Raw genomic sequence first — 19,196 nt, 5'->3', positions numbered from 1 at the left:
AATGCATTGAGGATACAGTACCATGGCTTGGACACTGCATTCTCAATGCAGAATAAGTGCTGGAGTGATCAGTGAGTTCATACCTGTATCGCACAGCAACGTGGTTTCCGGCCGGCTCCTGGACGAGCTCCGGCTGTCAGATGACCTGAGCTCGGGCGGTCACATGACCGCAGCTCGTGCAGGTCCCACCTACCTCTTGCAGCCTGCTCCTGGCTCCGTCCTGCTCTTCTACATCGAAGGAAGAGTCTCCGGTGTCTTCAATCAAGGCAGGTAAGTATAGAGATCGCGAGGAACAATCCGCAGGAATAATTGACACGCAGTTCTTTGCGGCTGCGGAAAATCCGCAGCATTTCCCGTAGGTGCAAAATCTGCAGCATTGAAACAGCACTCCCCAAATCCCATAGGATGACATGGGGAGTGCCTGTACTTGTGTGCCACCCCAGCAGCGGATAGAACCACTGTGATCCGGGGGTAGTGATCGTTCGTGGCTCGAGGGTCTCCAGACCTGGGGGCTTAGGGGCCACACTCAAATGGAAAGGGAGTATTTACAGGGGGTTTGGTATAGTTCGTGTCGCCACCACGCTACAGCTATTTAACTCATAGGGCTGGATATAGTTTTTTAAGGGATATTGCGCCCATTCAGATTTCCTCTATTAATTATTAACTTTCTATTTTCCTTTGCAAGCATATGGGTGGTCTTCCTGATTTGACATCTAGCACTTTTTTCTTTTTCTATTTACTATATGTATTAATGGTGTGAATTTATTTTTTTTTACAAATAAATAAATATTTTTTATACTTAGCTTTTAATGCTCCTATTCATTCTCCTTTTATATGCTTCGTATGGAGTGGCCTCAGTTTAGGATATAATTTAATATACAAAATGTGTATCGGTCAATTTTTTATGTATAGTACCATTATTACACTGACCTACAAATTAAACACTTTACTTTTACAACACAGTGAATAGTGAAAATGTAAAAAGTGAAATACAGTGGCAGAATTGCTGTTTTATAATTAATCCTTAATATAAACAGTTTGTTAATAAATTCTATATACAGTATAATCATTCCATTGACAATTACAACTCATTCTGAAAGGAACAGCTATATCAACAAAAAATAAAGTTATGGCTTCTGGAATGCAAAAGTAAAAAAGTAAAGAAAACGTTCTGTCATAAAGGCCAAAACAGGCTGATGCCAGGAGTTTACAGAAACACACTTCTTAAAGATTTAGGCGCATCTCACTTCAGTGCTGCTTTCAATAAAATTGGCGTGCACAAGACAAGTCTTATTGTATCAGTCCCTATGTGTCAATGCAGCGAATTTGGATCTCTTACAAAAAACAGTTCTCCCTCCTATAGTTATATGTTCAAAATTCCATTTTTTTTATCTAATTAGATTAGAAAAAGGAAAATTGCAGATCTGCACTGCCCTATAGTATAACTTTGGAGCTAGTGCTATCTGTGTGAGCGAGCCATTAAAGGGAATCTGTCAGCAGGTTTTAGTTATGTAATCTAAGAGCAATATGATATAGGGAGATTCTGATAGTAGCAATATGTCACTTGTTGGTCTGCATGCTGTCAATTTGATACAATCACAATTTGCTCTCCTACATATCTAGCAGTGCTCAGAATATTGATTGGCAGCTTTCTTTAAATACTGCATAGCTAATTATTGGTAGGGACAGGGTAACACAGAGCAGTTTATTAGAAGACATTAGACACCTAGTCCTGTAATCAAAATCTCCCGCTAAAAACACACATCACTGGAATCAGCCCCCATATCATACTGCTCTCAGATTACATAACAAAAGCCTGCTTACAGATTCTTATTAACAGTGCACATTCAGTTTAGGAAATCAGATGGCAAAAGTTTTCCAAATGCATTCATTTTTCATGTTCATTATTATTTCTATTTCTAATTAAAACTGAATGTAGTCTGGTCTTTAGTTCAATCGACTCACTGGATTCATAATTTATTTCTGCCACAAATGCTTTTCAAATCTACAACAGAGAAATGTATGGCTAAATGAATGCAATGCAAATTTCCCATTGAAAACATGGAGAAGCATTCTGTGTGAACATACATTAATAGCTTTCCAAGCATTACATGCACATGGTATTTGATAAGAACATGCCAGCTCAATATGAAAAGTCTAAATACATAATGCATAGTATATTTTCCATATTCATAAATCAGACATCCACATTACTACTTAGAATATATTATCATCTAAAACTAGTAAAGTTTCCAGTTCATTATAAGGTGTGAACTCTGTTAAAGCACCACTCCAATGTTTTGTTTTTATTTCAGCACTGAAGTGGTGTCATGCCTTCATAGAAATGCATATAATTATTTTATTATGCCATGTAATAAGATAACATTTAGTATTGACATTAATACTGTCCAGTGAACTGATAACCAACAGCGCCATGTGTTGACAATGTTTTCTTACTGCAGCTTGTTTATCTAATGTTTCACTGGTTACTCTGCAATGAAAATTGTCCTACCAAGGCTTATGTAGTTACCCATCAGACCTTGCATGGGCTCTGCCCCTTCTTCTTCTTCTTCAGCAGCCATTTTAGTTACATGGACACAGACATTTGCATGCTGATCATCTCTCCAGATCTCTGCTCCTTTTGTTTGCCTCTACATAGCACAGTCGGTGAGTTATGATCCCCTGGCTAGGGCTCATCAAATTATAATGTAGTTGCTCTGTTCTGCAAGTATTATCCTGACATAATGTTTTAATACATAATATGTATTCGCCATGTAGTGCATTTACCCTGCATGTCCTGTATCAAATGGAATGCTATGTAACTCAGATACGTTGTATGTTGTACTTAGTATTTTCATTTATTTCTTGTAGTTTTGCACTGATCTCATTAATAAAAGTTGTAAAGGACCCCCACCGTCCGAGTCAATGCATTGATGGGAAAGAGTTTAGCTGTCTGTCAACTCGTCTTACAAAGTACAGATTGAGGGTGCCAGAACAGTAAAATGACTACTATAAATGGAGTTGAAGCATAGACGCCGACTTCTATCAGAGAGCAGTCAAGCCGCACACAGACACTATGTCAGATAGAGTATCTGAAGTTTATGTAACACACTCCCATGTAAGCTCGTCAGCTTAAAGGAAGTCTGTGAGCAGCGCTGCAATTGCCACCGCCAGGGCGAAGGCGGAAGCCGCCAAAGTGAGAGCTGCCTTTGCTGAACAAGAGTTGAAATTAAAGACAGAAAAAGCAAGTCTAGAAGCTGCCTTCACTGAACAAGAGTTGAAATTAAAGACAGAAAAAGCATGTCTAGAAGCTGACCTTGCAAAACTTGCTGTAGACACAGAAGCAGCAGCAGCAGAAGCTGAAGTACAGGCTTTAGAAGAAGCAGCACGCAGCGACAGTAAAAGTTTCAGGTTAAGGCTCGGACCCGAACTTAGTCATCGGGATATCTCACAACGCACTCCGGACTACGTGCTACAGCATACCGCATCAGACAACCGTCTACATTCAGCTCCAAGAGAGAGACTTAATCCTGCCATTCAGCCATCAACCTTCATTCAACAAACATCCCACGTTAAGCATGAAGGTAATTACGTCCACCTAACACCATCAGTGTCACCTGCACCCAAGTTTGTAGATTCCTACTACACAGCGAACCGTCACAAAATGGAGGACCCCGATGGTGACTATCATGGTGACAACGTATTTGACGGCAACAATAACTCACTGGGACCTCATCATAGTGATATGTATTCGGACCACCCTCTCAGAAATCAAGAGCTACCAGATTTCCTCAAGTTCTTCGCACGCCGTGAGTTACTCACCAAAGGTTTTTTAAAGTTTAAACGCCACGGCCGGCCTGGACATCTCTGCCAATGAAGAGATCGATCTCTTGGTCAAGTGGCTAGGAAACGAATCAGTAGAACATCCAAAATGCATCAGGGATATCAGCATCAACCACCTGAGCAAAGGTTTGTGCCTGTTATGGGAGAGACTTGATGAGTGCTATGGCTTTTCAGAGGATAGAAGGATCCCTCTTCAAAAGGTTGGAGGAATTTCTCAAGATCTCTAATAAGAGCTTTCACATGCTAAGAGAATTGAGCGACCTCTTGGTAGAACTCCAAGTCGCCAAGTTTGAAGGAGACCTGCCAGGCCTCGCGTCCCTAGATGCAGCCAGAGGTATTAAACCCATAGTGAATAAGCTGCCTTACAGTCTGAGGGAGAAATGGTTGAACCGGGGTTCAGATTACAAACAACGTCACAATGTGCCATTTCCTCCATTCCATGTCTGCGTAGATTTTGTGCGCCAGCAAGCCAAGATCAGGAATGATCCCAGCTTTGACCTTTCCACCGCAGATCCCGTCAACCCACAAACAGGCAAGCCTGCTCCAGTCCGCAACCCTCGAGGCTCACCTATCACTGTACACAAAACTAATGTGTCTGCTACAGATTCATCACGCAAGACCCACAGTACAACAGAACCTGAAGGGTCACTAACAATTGACCCAGACAAAGAGTGCCCCCTACACAAAAGGCCTCACCCACTGCAACAGTGCAGGAGTTTTAGAGGAAAATCTCTTAAAGACCGTAGAATCTTCCTCAGAGAAAACAACATATGTTACAGATGTTGTGCATCCACATCTCACTTAGCTAGAGACTGCAAAGCCAGTATCACTTGTTCGGAGTGTAACAGTCAAGAGCACAGCCCCGCTCTACACCCGGAGCCAGCCCCGCAGAACCCCACGCACATAGACTTACAGAGCACGGCGGGGAGGAGACAGACAGTACACCTCCTGAATTGTCACCCCAGTGCACTCAAATTTGTGGAGAAGGTCTTACTAACAAATTCCACTCAAAGATCTGTCTGGTTACAGTTTACCCTATAGGCTACAGAGAAAAAGTGGTTAAACTCTATGCTATACTCAACAACCAGAGTAATAGATCACTTGCCAGCTCAGCTTTTTTGGACATATCTTAGAATCAAGGGAGTTATGATCCCCTGGCTAGGGCTCATCAAATTATAATGTAGTTGCTCTGTTCTGCAAGTATTATCCTGACATTATAGCTAATATGTATTCGCCATGTAGTGCATTTACCCTGCATGTCCTGTATCAAATGGAATGCTATGTAACTCAGATACGTTGTATGTTGTGCTTGGTATTTTCATTTATTTCTTGTAGTTTTACACTGATCTCATTAATAAAAGTAGTAAAGGACCCCCACCGTCCGAGTCAATGCATTGATGGGAAAGAGTTTAGCTGTCTGTCAACTTGTCTTCCAAAGCACAGATTGAGGGTGCCAGAACAAGTGGTGCTTTAAATCTAAGGCGGGCTTTGCACACTACGACATCGCAGGTGCGATGTCGGTGGGGTCAAATTGAAAATGACGCACTTCCGACATCGCATGCGACATCGTAGTGTGTAAAGGCTCGATGATATGATTAACGAGCGCAAAAGTGACGTAATCGTATCATCGGTACAGCGTCGGCGTAATCCATGATTACGCTGACGCGACAGTCCGATGTTGTTCCTCGCTCCTGCGGCAGCACACATCGCTGTGTGTGAAGCCGCAGGAGCGAGGAACATCTCCTACCGGCGTCACTGCGGCTTCCGTAGGATATGCGGAAGGAAGGAGATGGGCGGGATGTTTACATCCCACTCATCTCCGCCCTTCCGCTCCGATTGGCCGCCTGGCGTGTGACGTCGCTATGACGCCGCACGACCCGCCCCCTTAACAAGGAGGCGGGTCGCCGGCCAGAGCGACGGTCGCAGGACAGGTGAGTCCATGTGAAGCTGCCGTAGCGATAATGTTTGCTACGGCAGCTATCACAAGGAAATCGCTGCTGCGACGGGGGCGGGTACTATCGCGCTCGGCATCGCAGCATCGGCCTGCGATGTCGCAGCGTGCAAAGTACCCCTAAGTCCTCTGCCCCTATCTTATACTCACCTTCCAGTATCTTCATCTGTTTTCAACATCACTCCCATCAGTCTCTGGCACTTTGTAACCTGCTGGCAGTTCCAGTGTTTCATGGAGCGTGCCAGAGATCACAACTCAGCAGAAGTCTATGGGAGCCTCATTCTTTGTAATATACACTGCTCAAAAAATTAAAGGGAACACTCAAATAACACATCCTAGAACTGAATGAATTAAATATTCTCATTGAATACTTTGTTCTGTACAAAGTTGAATGTGCTGACAACAAATTCACACAAAAATCATCAATGGAAAACAAATGTTTTAACCAATGGAGGCCTGGATTTGAAGACACACACAAAATGAAAGTGGAAACAAGTAAAAATGAGGCTCAGTATTGTGTGTGGTCTCCACATGCCTGTATGACCTCCCTACAGCGCCTGGGCATGCTCCTGATGAGGTTGCGGATGGTCTCCTGAGGGATCTCCTCCCAGACCTGGACTAAAGCATCCACCAACTCTCGGACAGTCTGTGGTTCAACATGACGTTGGTGGATAGAGCGAGACATGATGTCCCAGATGTGCTCAATCGGATTCAGGTCTGGGGAACGAACGGGTCAGTCCATAGCTTCAATGCCTTCATCTTGCAGCAAGTGCTAACACACTACAGCCACATGAGGTCTGGCATTGTCCTGCATTAGGAAGAACCCAGGCCAACCATACCAGCATATGTTCTCAAAAGGGGTCTGAGGATCTCATCTCGGTACCTAATGGCAGTCAGGCTACCTCTGGCAAGCACATGGAGGGCTGTGCGGCCCTCCAAAGAAATGCCACTCAACACCATTACTGACCCACTGCCAAACCGGTCATGCTGAAGGATATTGCAGGCAGCAGATTGCTTTTCACGGCGTCTCCAGATTCTGTCACGTCTGTCACATGTGCTCATTGGGAACCTGCTTTCATCTGTGAAGAGCACAGGACGTCAATGGTGAATTTGCCAATCCTGGTGTTCTGTGGTAAATGCCAAGCATCCTGCATGGTGTTGGGCAGTGAGCACATCCCCCATCTGTGGATGTCAGGCCCTCATGCCATTCTCATGCAGTCGGTTTCTAATCAATTCTGCAGACAAATGCACATTTGTGGCCTGCTGGAGGTCATTTTTCAGGGCTCTGGCAGTGCTCCTCCTGCTCCTCCTTGTACAAAGGTGGAGGTAGCGGTTCTGCTGCTTGGTTGTTGTCCTTCAACAGCCCACTCCACATCTCCTGGTGTACTGGCCTGTCTCCTGGTAGCGCCTCCATCCTCTGGACACTACGCTGACAGACACAGCAAGCCTTGATGTGCCATCCTTGATGAGCTGCACTACCTGTGCCACTTCTGTGAGTTGTAGAGTCCGTCTCATGCTACCACGTGTGTGAGAGCACAACCAACATTCAAAAGTGACAAAAACATCAGCTAGAAAGCATTGGTACTGAGATGTGGTCTGTGGTCTCCACCTGCAAAAATACTCCTTTATTGAGTGTGTCTTGATAATTGCCAATAATTTCCATCTGACATTTATTCAATTTACACAACAGCATGTTGAATTTGATTGTCAATCGGTGTTGCTTCCTAAGTGGACAGTTTGTGTGACGCCCTGGCCTATCAGGTCGTCACACGGTATTGTGCAATCTGCCCTTCTGTGCAATATCCACCTCCTCCTTGGTTACGGGTGCCTAACCAATGGTGTTGCCAAAACCAGCTAATCAAAATCCTAGGAACACTCTGCACCACACCGACCAAACACACCAGTGGACGGCCTGAGTAGAATAGGGTCGCCCACTTGGGGGGTTGGTTAATAGGAGGTCAGGAGTGTTAGGAGTAGGCCAATGTAGTGTTGGAAGTGAAGGAGAGAGGTGGTCAGGAGCTGGGCTCTTTGGAGGTACTAGGTAGCAGATGTTGGTCTGAGCCTAGTAAGAGCTGGACCCCCGGTCGCAGAGGATCATGACAAGGGGCATGGTATTGTCGTGGAGGACAGCCGGTGGCCTTGTATCATTACCTGGCTGGGACCAGGGCACGACAGGGAGTAGCTTTAGGCAACCTGACAATTTATCTGACAAGAACGGAGCCTTCAAGATCCGCTTTCCACCCGCTCCAAAATCGGGGTACTAGCGCAACCAAGGGGATAGTACTTTCCACACATACAGTCCAGGAAATCCCAAGCGTGAACCCTGAGAGCAAGCTCCCTAAGTTAGCCACACTGGGGAGCGGGACCCGACTAGTTTCAAGCTACAGGGGCCAACTAAGAAGAAAACAAGGTGCCAAGGGAAAGGTCCCAGATCAACAGGCAACACCAGCAGAAACGGGACTCAAACGTACTCCCCTCAGCGGCAGCGGTGTCCAGAACTTTGGTTTACTAAGTTGTCGGTGTCAGTGTCATTGGACTGAGTGAGTACGCAAGTGACCCTTATCTCCCCAACAGCACATCCCTGTCATCATCACCGAGTCCCGGGGCATCCCCCCTACTCATGGAGGGGTTAAACACCTGGCTGCCCACTCCATCGCCATCGGGTACTCCCCAGCTGCAGCGGTGGTACTCCACCGTACCACGCACCACGGGTGGCGTCACGAACTGTAAATACACCGTCCCCTGTAAATATCCACTTAATTCGAGTGGCCGCATGACCCCCGGGTCCGGACGCCCCCTCAGGCCACCGCGGATCCGGATTCGAGCAGCCGGCTGCTGACGCGGGGGTGGCACATTTGATTTCACAGAAGTTTGATTAACTTGAAGTTATATTCGGATGTTAAGTGTTCCCTTTAATTGTTTGAGCAGTGTATATGATCAAAGAAATCTGGTTCTTCCTCCATCTAGATTGTTTTTCAATATTAATGTATGAGAAAATGCTGTAAAATCTTTCTTCAGTTAATACAGATTTTATTGACAGAGGAGATGACAGTTGCTGCTTATAAGATTCTATGAAGAGGAAAGAAGCCACAGGCAAACCCAGATGGTCTGCTGCAAGTTCTCCTGAGACCATCTGTGATGTTGGATAATGCTATTAACCTGAAGATGTAGGGTTAATCTGCAGGTTAATAGAGTTAAAAAGATGCCAATTTCCCGTACAAAAAATGTGGCTTTAAGAAGAAACTATATTTTATTCCTCCCAAGAGCCCGCCAGCTTTCAGTCAATCAGTCATACAGGTGTACCAGAGCTACAATCACCACCCACAGTATTGCTTAGTGCTTACTGTACTGCAAGCAGTGGCTGAAAGCAAGCGCAGTCACTTTAACTGACATCTGACTCTCTTGCACTTCAGAGACAGATGTCAAAGTTTTGGGGTGCTTACAGTCGCAGCTCACAATGCTTTGAACAGTGACCGTAGCTTTGCCAGCATGTCTGTTTGACTCAAAGCCAATGGCATCTGGGAGAAATAAAATTGATTTTTATCTGGGTAGCTGCACTTTACCCATGAATTGAGAGTACAAGATCAATCCAGGAGTAGAAAGAAGCTGATTTTTCTGATAAGATATATTCCAAGTTACTTATTTTAATATATAATATCTAGAGATGAGTAAATTAATCCATAGAGAATTCTATTTTGAGTCGAATTTCCAAAAACTTGCAAAAACGCAAATTTTGAGATTTGATTAAATCAGAAAAAAATTTGTCTGGCACCATTTCCTAAGATGCTGACGCTTCAGTAAGCAGATTAATGTCTTTTTGCGCTGCCATATTGGCCTACCCATAATGCTCTGCAGCTATGACATCTAGCAGATTATTATAAATTGTACAGAGATGGTCAGTGCTTGGACCACAGATCAGTACATCCCAGTGCAACACAGTTTGTTTGGCCGAGTTACTGAATCTTCTGTAGTGTTAAGCTCTTATTCTCAGTGGGTCCTTTGTGTCTCTTTCTCTCCTGTAGGGTGTAAGCTCTTAGGCGGGCTTTACACGTTGCGACATCGGTGACGATATATCATCGGGGTCACGTCATTAGTGATGCACATCCGGCGCCATTACCGACATCGCAGCATGTAAACCCTAGGAGTGACGATCACCGATCGCAAAAACGTCAAAAATCGTTGATCGGTGACACATCGCTCCATTCCATAATATCGTTACTGCTGCAGATACGATGTTGTTTGTCATTCCTGCAGCAGCACATATAGCTGTGTGTGACACCGCAGGAACGATAAACATCTCCTTACCTGCATCCACTGGCAATGCAGAAGGAAGGAGGTGGGCGGGATGTTATGTCCCGCTCATCTCCGCCCCTCCGCTTCTATTGGCTGGCCGCTTAGTGACGTCGCGGTGACACCAAATGCACCTCCCCCTTGAAGGAGGGATTGTTCGGCAGTCACAGCGATGTCACCGACCAGTTATGTGCGTGTGAAGCTGCAGTAGCGATAATGTTCCCTACGGCAGCTATCATCAGATATCGCATGTACGACGGGGGCGGGTGCTATCGCGCTCGACATCGCTAGCAATTGCTAGCGATGTCACAGCGTGTAAAGCCCGCCTTATAGTCAGTGGTCTTCTCTCGATCGCATGTAAAGTATAAGCTCTTAAGGTCATTGGGGTCCTCTCTCGCCTATAAAGTGCAAGCTCTTCTAGTCAGGGGTTTTCCCTCTCTCTCCTCTCCCCCATGTGTATTATCAAAGCAATTACAAGCTTTCCAGTATTAAAATTTATACACAATTATTTACCGCAAATCAAATTTCAAAAGTCTGCAGATCTGAATTTCGAAATATTTGCTTATGTCTACTATTACCGATTTATGAAATAAAAACTACAACAGCGTTTACTCTTTAAACATTTCCGCTGACAATCTTGACATAACATTTTGTAACTACTTAAAAATCATAGTGTCAACAACAGTGCAGGTAAAAAGAGTCATATAGCAATATAGTAAATAATTACTGTAGATATTCCTATATAAGATATATATGTGGAAATTCATCAAGGTCAACCTTAGGTTACGGTAACTGCTTGTGTTGCAGGTGGGGGCCGCTGCTGCTTCTCTTGGGGGGCCTGCTCGGATTCGGGTTCGCTGCTGTGGCACGAGTGGTGACCGGACCCGGGCTCTCACGGCCGCCCATCCTCACAACCATCAGAAAGGGGGTATTTACAGGGGAGTTGTTGTGTCTGTGACGCCACCCGTGGGTTGCGGTGAGGGATGGTGGCACCGCCGCTGCCTGGTGATGGGGCGCCCGGGGCTGATGGAGCGGGGCATCAAGATGGGATCCCCTCCACAGGTAGGGGAGGTGTAGTCCCGGGCCCCGAGGATTGAATACAGGAGTGATGGCTGCTGGAAGTGGCGCGCCGGGCTTGAGCGGGGGACAATGGTGTACTCACAGTTCAGTAATTTCACACAAGTCCAATAGTAAACCAAGTTGTCAGTAGCTGGCTGCCTTTGGAGGGTGTATTCGGGTCCCGCACCCAGGTTAATGAACAGGTGTCCCTTCCTCCTGCACTTTGTGTTTGTCTTTCCTTTTGGATGACTTTGCATGGAACAGAGAAGTCCACAGTTCTGTATGTGTTGGGAGCTGTGGCCCCCAAAAGCTGACCCTTGGGATTTCAGTGGGTTCTGATGGACCACCTATCCCTGCGTTGGGCTTCCGTTTCGCTCTATCTGGGCAGTTAATGGGACAAAGTCTGGAACCTTGTCCCCGGCTGGCTAATTGGAGAGGGGCTTGCAACCTTCCTTGCCCTAGGATCCAGGCACCCCGACTGTGCATGGCCTTTGGAACGGATTCCTGCTGTTGGCATCGGTGGGCTACAACCCTGCCCCGGTCCACTTTAGGTCTCCTGCGACCGCATCTCCGTAGCCTGTGGCCCTGTTCACTATCTGCCACTTAGCCGGGTAGTCCCAGGGCTACTACCCCGGACTACGCTGCTGTCAGCTCTCCACACTTCAACTTGAACTTCCCTTCACTCTGACTCAGACTGATCTGTTCTTAAACTGAAACTTGACTTGACTGTTGTGTTCCCGCCCCTGACACCTCAGGACCCCTAGGTGGTCGTTCTCATCCGTCTGATCCCGCCCACTGGTGTGCCCTTATTATCATGAAGGGGTGGCTAGGGTTTAATGGCTGTGTGTTATGCCTAAGTGTGGGTTTCAGATGGTAACAAGGAGGATGTACACTTTTGTGACTACCTGGTTTTGCCAGGGCGTCACACTTGTCACATGGAAAAAAACTTGCACTTTATCTAATGTCCCATTAGTTATCTCTATGATGTTCCGCCTCTCTTGCAAAGCTGCACATTGAGAAGAAAGTGCAACACTATATAATAAGAAGCTAAGTTAAAAGTATTAATGCATGCTGCACACCTGTGATTCCTAGGTTATTATTTATCAAGCTAATACAAGTATAAATATAGATAGGCTGATAGTTATCATGGAAGCATACTGAAAAATTCCTCCAATTACTAAACAGTTTTGTTCTATGAAAAGTTTAGTATTGTCAATCCCTGTAATTGCAAAACTCGAGGTATACATGTAAGCAGCTGCACTGTAAACTGCATCAAATTGCATAATGTAAACATGGTCTTAAAAGAGCTATTATTATCGATTATTATTGTTATCTATTCCTTTTGATAAATGTGGGTCCCACTGTTTGGATTTGCACCTAGGGCAGGAACGGAGAATGAAGGTTCCATTACCCTCATGTCTGCTGGTTAGGTAATCTCAAATCATTGCCACACAATTAGAGAAAAAAGGATGGATCTACCTTTGGCCAAACATTTTTGTAACCCTAATCACAGCATCATGGACATAAAATTGCTGGTGTTGAAAGGAAACTTCAAATCCCACAGAGAGAGAAGAGTCTGGAAATACAATCTTATGATGATGACCTTTGACACATTCAGAACAGGAATAAATCTGTCACATGAATTTATGTCTTTTTATATTAATTAAAAATTGTGCTCCTCAGACCATTTGAGGGCATCACAACTCTGGACCAGACCTCAATCAGAGGACAATAAATCTTTCACACTGTTTATCTATGAACAGCTCCAATATTTACTGCTACAACTGTTTGTCCCCTTGCCATACTGATAGTTCTGCTTCACATCAATTGTCTTATTTACTGCTCTATTCTATGTCCTGTTGTGCATAAAAATCTGACTCCTCAGCTTTTGTGTTATATCATGTGTGATGAAGAGACCTGAGTAGTCTTGAAAACTTGCTATTTTTTACCATCTTTTCAGTTAGCCATTAAAGTTATCAACCACTGAGAACTCTCATATTTTGAAACTATTTTTTTTAAGGTATTTGCAAGTCATTGCATGGATGAAGAGGGGTCTTTGCTTCTACTGCTGTTCCCATAGAAGCACAAAATGACCTCACCAAGTTTGGTAGCTTGCAACTCCCTGACAAATAGTCATGGCCAAAAGTTTTGGCAACTTTGAAAATTTTCAAGGAAATGATGTATTTTTCCCAGAAAATGCTTGTAATTACACATGTTTATTTCCTTTCCATGTACTGGAACATTAAAAAAAAAAAAACCAGAGGAAAAAAAGGCAAATTGATCATAATTTCATACCAAACCTGAAAATTCGTCAGCAAAATTGTTGGCACCATCAACTTAATATTTGGTTGCAGACGCTTTGGAATAAATAACTGCAATTAATCGCTTCTGAAAACCATCAACTAGCTTCTTACACCTCTCAACTGGAATTTCGGACCACTCTTCTTTTGCAAACTACTCCAGGTCTCTCATATTTGAAGGGTGCCTTCTCCCAATAGCAATTTAAGATCTCTCTACAGGTGTTCACTGGGAGTTACATCCGGACTCATTGCTGAACTTCAGGACGCTCCAGCGCTTTGTTTACATCCACTTGTGGGGGCTTCTTACAGTACATTTGGGGTAATTTTTGCTGCTGGAAGACCTATGACCTAGAATGCAAACCCAGACACTAGGCACTACATTGAGATCCAAAATCCTTTGGTAATCTTCAGATTTCATGATGGCTTGCACAAAGTCAAGACTCCCAGTGCCAGAGGCAGTAAAACAACCCCAAAACATATTTGAACCTCCATCATCTTTGACTGTAGGTACTATGTTCTTTTCTTTGTAAGCCTCACTCCATTTTCGGTAAACAGTAGAATTATGTGCTTTAACAAAAAGTTCTATCTTGGTCCACAAGTCCCTTTATCAGAAGGATTTTGGCTTACTCACTTATATTTTGGAAAACTGCAGAGTAGCTTTTTTATGTTTCTGTGTCAGCTAGTGGGATTCACCTGGGTCTCCTGCCATAGCATTTAATGTAATTCAAATGTTGATGGAAAGTTCACACCGACACTGATGCACCCTCAGCCTGCAGGACAGCTTGAATTTCTTTGGAACTTGATTGGGGCTAGTTATCCACCATCTGTCAGGGTCACAGCTGAAAGAAGGCTGCGGCGGTATGGCAGGCTATAGGCTGGAGGCTGGGATGAGGCGGTGTTGCAGCGGCGTGATATGGGCGTCATTGCTCTCCAGGTAGTGGACATGGCTTCAGGATAATGATTGCGGAGGCCGAATCTTTTCCTGAAGTCCATCGTGTCTGAAGCAGCGCATGCGCAGATTGAGATATCGACTCTCTGGGATCTCAATCTGCACGTGCTCTGCCTCTGCAGCTATTATCCTGAAGCACATCACGTCCACTGTCCGGCGATCAATGGCACTTATATCACACCACCACAACATCTATTCCTCCCAGCCTCGTGCCTGCAGCATGTCATGCCATCAACAACTTCTTTCAGCTGCGACCCTGCCTCCTGTGACTCCGCTCCACCGCACCCCATAGTAAGCTATATCCGGACTGGTGAGTATATTAAACATACTACAGTGCCTTGAAAAATTATGCATACCCCATGAACTTTTTAACATTTTTTCTTGTTACATCCACAAACTTAAATGTATTTTATTGAGATTTTGGTGATATACGAATATAAAATAGCAAGTGTATGTGAATATTAAAAGAAATGATAAATGTTTTCTAAGGCTGGCTTTGCACGCTGCAACATCGCAGGTGCGATGTCGGTGGGGTCAAATTGACAGTGACGCACATCCGGCATCGCATGCGACATCGCAGTGTGTAAAGCCTAGATGATACGATTAACGAGCGCAAAAGCGTCGTAATCGTATCATCGGTGCAGCGTCAGCGTAATCCATAATTACGCTGACTCGACGGTCCGATGTTGTTCCTCGTTCCTGCGGCAGCACACATCGCTGTGTGTGAAGTCGCAGGAGCGAGGAACATCTCCTACCGGCATCACCGCGGCTTCCGTAGGTTATGCGGAAGGAAGGAGGTGGGCGGGATGTTTACATCCTGCTCATCTCCGCCCCTCCGCTCCTATTGGCCGCCTGCCGTGTGACGTCGCAGTGACGCCGCATGACCCGCCCCCTTAATAAGGAGGCGGGTCGCCGGCCAGAGCGACGGTCGCATGGCAGGTGAGTGCATGTGAAGCCGGCGTAGCGATAATTTTCGCTACGCCAGCTTTCACAAGATATTGTACCTGCGACGGGGGCGGGGACTATCACATGCTACATCGCAGCATCGGCTTGCGATGTCGCAGCGTGCAAAGCACGCCTTAATATTTCAAAAATATAAATCTGAAAATGGTGATATGCAATTGAATTCAGTCCCTATAGTCTGATACCACTACATAAAATCCTGAGTGATCAATTTCCTTCAGAAGTCACCTAATTAGTAAATGGAGTCCACCTGTGTATATTTACTTGTTTGTTTTAAAACATTAGGGAGCAAACAACATCCTGAAAACCAAGGAACATACCAGGCAGGTCGGGGATAAAGTTGTGAAGAAGAGTAAAACAGGTTTAGGTTAAAATAAATAGCCCACCCTCTGTATATTATTATTATTATTATTACTACTGCATTTATTGCATGACACTTTACATGTAAAAAGGGGTATACATAATAAAATCAAGTACAATATTCTTGAAAAATATAAGTCATAGGTACAGGACAAGAGAGGGCGGCTGCTATTTTTAGGCTGGGGGACCCAATAACCATGGGTCTCACTAACCTGAAAATGCCAGCCTTAAACTGTCAGCTGTATCATGGCTGGGTATCAAATTTGGGGGGACTGAAAACCATTTTTTAAAATTATTTATCTAAATAATTATAAAAGCCACATTCGGTTCTTCTTATACACAGCCACAATAACGCGCATGGCTGGGAGCTGCAGCCTGTAGCTGTATGCTTTATCTGTGCTGGGTATCATAATATGGGGGGACCCTACACCAATTTATTTATCTATTTTTACATCATGGGTACGCACACATAGCACCTCTGATTCAAAGCATTCAGAGGCACTGTCTCACAGGATGGGGGTACGTCTGACTGCAGCCAATCAGAGATGTGGTGACTGCGGGTGGGAGGGGCAGCAGTGCATATGTATGAAGGATAACAAGTGGCCCCGGAAAGTAGTATGAGCAGACCCAGAAGTAGTTTTACAGCTGAGAGAGAGATTTGGTAAGTATAATGTGTCTGCTTTCCCCTTTTTTTCTTTATTTTTCCTTTATTTTTTTTAATTACCCGAGCTACCAGACCCGGATCATTACCCAGAGATCCCTGCGAATTCGGGCCCGGGGTTGGTGCTCTGGTACTTTTGAACCTGTTCGGATCTGGAGCTAGCGTGGGGAAGAAAGTGTTCTCATTAGATAAGATCGAAGTAGAATTTTTTTGGCCAAATACAAAACGCTATGTGTGGAAAAATACTAACACCGCACTTTATCCTTAAAACACAATCAAACATGGGGGCTGCGGAATAATGCTGTAGAGATGCTTTTCTTCAGCAGGGACTTTGTAGCTGGTCAAAGTTCATGGGAAGATGGATGGAGCTAAATAAAGGGCAATTATAAAGTACCGTAATTCTTGTTAGAGGCTGCAAAATACTTGGGACTGAGGTATAGGTTCACCCTCTAGCAGAACAGTGACCATAAACATAATGCCAGAGCTACAATGATATGATTTACATCAAAGCATATCCGTGTTTTTGAATAACCCAGTCAAAGTCCAGACCTAAATCCCATTGAGAGTCTGTGGAAAGACGTGAAATTTGCTGTTCACAGATGCCTCCATCCAATCTTACTAAGCTAAAGCTATTTTGCAAAGAAAACTGGGAAAAATGTCAACTTCTAGATGTGCAAAAGTGGTAGAGACATCCCCCAAAATACCTGTAGCTAAAGGTGGTTCAATAAAATATTGATTCAGGGAGCTGAATACAAATGCCCATCACAATTTTCAGATATTTATATTTTTAAAATATTTAGAAAACCATATATCATTTCCTTTACACTTCACAAATACTCGCTACTTAGTGTTGTTATATCACGTAAAATCCCAAGAAAATAGATTTACGTTTGTGCAAGTAACATGAAAACATGTGGAAAAGTTCACAGGGTATGAATACTTTTTCAAGGCACTGTACACTAACATTTGCAAAGTTTCAAGCAATAAAAAAGTAGTGGAACGGCTCCTTGAAATTACAATACAAGCTATATTTGACCACTCAGGTAATATATTATGAGCATATACAGTATTAATACTTAATTATTTGACTATGAAGACTAGTAAGGTAAAACAAATACAATACAAAAAGTAGTAGTCAAGCTATCCCTACATGTCCCATAGTGGTGAAGCACCCCGACACATATTTCGCCTAGCGTGATCATAGGAAATATATGTCAGCCAAGTCTCATTAGTTGTTGGTAAGGCTACAATTGCAATTTACTACTCACCTTCATATTGAAATTGGAATTAAAAAGAGATTAGCAGATCTTTTGACATCTTAATTAAAAATTTGACTTGTGGTGAAAGATTTAAATTGCTTGAAAAATACATGTGTGGGAGAGAAAATAGAGAATCCTGTTGACCATAAGCGCTTACTCTCTACAGGAGAGAGAGATGGAGAGATTCCCCGCTAATCATAAGGGCTTACAGTTTACAGGAAAGAGAGGATCTCGCTGATTATCAGAGCTTACACTCTACAGTAGAGAAGAGAGAACCCTGCTAATCATAAGAGCTTATACTCTACAGGAGACAGAGATGGAGAGGACCCCTGCTAATCATAAGGGCTTACACTTTACAGGTGAGAGAGGATCTAGGGTACAGAGTTACGGCCTCTACACGGTGACTGAGCTGATCCCATAGGATTTATGTCTTGAGAAAGTGCAGGCCATTCCATTTGAGGTTCCCCGGTCTCCAGCAGTTGTTCCCTAATAATATGACCTCTATATGCTAGATCATTGTCATCCATGAAAATGAAATTAGGACTGCATTGTTAATATAGAGGCACAATGACTGGCTTAATTATGTTATTCAAGTAGTAAGGGCTTGTCACTGTACCATCCACGAAGTGTATGGCAGTTCTGTATTCATAAGACGCATCTACCCACACTGTAACCACCACCACCAAAGGCTCGTCTGGTGACAACAGTGGCTGATGCATAATGCTCTTCTTGACGCCTACAACATCATTGGCGGCCATTGTGGAGACACGAGGGTCAGTGGGTGCTCTCGTCTGCTGGTCCGGCCGCCTTTAGAAAGACAGCATGATCCAGGGCTCATCCCAACTGAACGCCCAACCTCCTTAACCGTGGGTGGAACACTACTCAGATAATACAGGGTGAGGGCATCACAATATAAAGACTTTATTGGATCCCCAAACAATTAATGGCATATGGCACATAACCAGCAAAACCACAGAATATAACCGGCAACGGTTTCTCACCCTTCCACTGGCTCACCAGGGATTTAGAATGTCCATGCCTCAGAGCTTCCAGGGCTATTTACTCCAAACCAGCAGCACCCTGCTTTTGGCGGGCACCCACCAAGAATGGAATAACGCCAGATTTAGGAAGCTGACAGAGGTCCGCAAAGTCTATTGTCAGATGACTGGATTGTCCCAAGCTGGATTACTTCCTTAGGCAGTCCTTGATATCTCAGCTGAATCTTTGTATTCGATGCTGAAGTCCATGTAGTGTTATAATCCAGGTTCAGTTATGGCTTGCCAATCAGATACGCAGGTTCTAGATTTGTATCATGTATCAAGAGTCTATCCGGGCAATGGACAGTCCTCCTTCTTATACCCCTGAGCTCTCCATTCAGACCATTGGAGTCTTCATGATTGGTGGATAAGACTGGGCTCTTATTGGCTAGATTTCAAGCCGTACACAAAATATCCAGAGACCAGGGAGAGACAGCAGTTACATCACACCTAGCAATACACATCGTAATACAATGGGAGGTTCGCATAATTGAAGGCCAGACGCCCAGATAAATCATTAGCCA

This window comes from Anomaloglossus baeobatrachus, chromosome 2 (genome assembly GCF_048569485.1).
Source record: "Anomaloglossus baeobatrachus isolate aAnoBae1 chromosome 2, aAnoBae1.hap1, whole genome shotgun sequence".
NCBI lineage: Eukaryota > Metazoa > Chordata > Amphibia > Anura > Aromobatidae > Anomaloglossus > Anomaloglossus baeobatrachus.
This window is presented reverse-complemented; position numbering follows the sequence as displayed.